The 1,690-nt window shown below is 55.3% G+C and overlaps 1 long non-coding RNA gene across 3 annotated transcripts in view; it reads right to left on the bottom strand.

Annotated features, from left to right (window-relative positions):
• LOC116099334 overlaps positions 1 to 674 on the bottom strand; it is a 14,513-nt gene extending 13,839 nt beyond the window's left edge. For all 3 annotated transcript variants that reach the window (XR_004122216.1, XR_004122217.1, XR_004122218.1), the window contains exon 1: positions 382 to 674. This is a non-coding gene — a long non-coding RNA (uncharacterized LOC116099334). The remainder of the gene's footprint in view (positions 1 to 381) is intronic.
• Between the last annotated feature and the right edge of the window lie 1,016 nt (positions 675 to 1,690).

Below are 1,690 nucleotides of genomic sequence, written 5' to 3'. Positions count from 1 at the left end.
CCCCCCCCCCACCTCTCCTCCAGAGTAACCCTATGATCTGTGTCAGAGGGTATCATGCTGACAGGAACATATTGTTCAGCTACCCCACCTCCAACATCTGTAACAAAAGCGTAAATGTGAAGCAAAGCGGAGGGTTCATTCAAACTTCCTTCATTTTCAACAAGCTTCTCCTATCAGTGGAGGGGCGGGGTTAGTCCCACTCACAGCCAACCCGTCTGTCACCATAACACACCCACCCGTTGACCGTCAGCCCATCTGTCACCTCATCTACTCACACAGAGACACCTCCTTACAGTATTCATATGAGGCAGGAACAAACCTCTGGCAGAAACATAACACCCCCCCCCCCCCCCCCCCCGCCAAAAAAAATCCATGGCTTACCAGAACCTTCAACATATCAAGAACTAGTGGTCGCAATGCAGGGGAGGTCAGGAGGCACACTGGAGTCCTGTGGAACCTGCTGTTAGACAGAAGGCCACACAGGGAGATGCCCACAGAAAGGAGCAGGGGAAACTTGGGCGGGTTTTCTATCAGACCACTAGAAAGTTCTGTGAGGATTCAGGATGGCCTTGTAGCCAGGAGCTTTCCCTTTCCTGCTTCCTGTGCCTTCCACTCCCTCCTCTCAGTCCCTTCTTCCTCAGCCCTTGCCTGCCATCCCACAGGGCCACCCTCCCGTACGTCCTCACACCCCCCACACCTCCCAACCATCACACAACACATGTGTGTATGCAACATACACAGACAGGCACACACATGCCTTAGGTCTTGGCTGGCCTCTTCCTGGCAGAAAGTCCTGTCCCTAGAAGCCACCCAGCCTCCTCCACTCTTCAGTCAGGACTTCCACCTGTGCAGGCTGGCCTTGCTGGCCACTGTGCATTTGAGTTTCCTGGAGGCCTCTCTCCTCCACCCTCCAGGTTCTCAGAAGATGACAGGGAAGGCTGGGAGGAGCCCTGCTCACTCCCTTCCTGTGCCTAAGGCCGGTACTCTTCAGTCCTAGTTCTCCAAACCCTGGCTGATATCCAGTCCAAAGGGCAAGTGCGAGCCAGAACTGCAAAGCCCCAGGGAATAGCTGTCCATCTCTCTGAGATGGGGGCTGCCTTCCTTCTCCTGGACCAGGGCAGAGAGCCTCACAGTGTCTCTCCTTCCCTCCTTCCCGTGTAGGAGGAACCCAGGGCCAGGAACCCTGTAGTGCTGTGCTTCAGCCACCTGCTGCATGCCCAGCGGGGGATGGAGTGGGAAGGAGGGGTGGAGGTGAAGAGCCCACCAGCAGAGCCTATGGCAGGGGCTCCTAGAATCGATGACAGCTGACCTGGGGTGAATTTGTACCACCTGGGTTCACTGGTGGCTCTGACCAAAAGGCCCTTCTTCCTTTAACCTCCTTCCTTGTTTGATCTCCCAGGCCACACACTGCCTCAGACACTGTCCTTCCATCTTCCAGAGTCAGCGCTTCCTCTCTCCTCATAGCTCTGGGAGATGAAGTGGTCGAGGCCAGTCCAGGACTGACTGGTTCCTGGTCCTAGAGTGCTGTATAATACAATAGGCCCAGGTGCCTCTTGCCCCTGTACCCCGCCAGTGCAAGGGCTGCCTCATGGTGACTTTCTTTCTGCCCGGTCCCCTCTCTCCTTGCATGGCTGTCTGGGGCTCTGCTCTGACTTTACACTTAATTTTTTTTTTTCTTACAGACGAAGTC

The sequence above is a fragment of the Mastomys coucha genome, unplaced genomic scaffold, assembly GCF_008632895.1.
Source record: "Mastomys coucha isolate ucsf_1 unplaced genomic scaffold, UCSF_Mcou_1 pScaffold20, whole genome shotgun sequence".
NCBI classification, from domain to species: Eukaryota; Metazoa; Chordata; class Mammalia; order Rodentia; family Muridae; genus Mastomys; species Mastomys coucha.
Note: the sequence above shows the minus strand (reverse complement) of the source record. Positions and strands in the feature narration are given on the sequence as shown.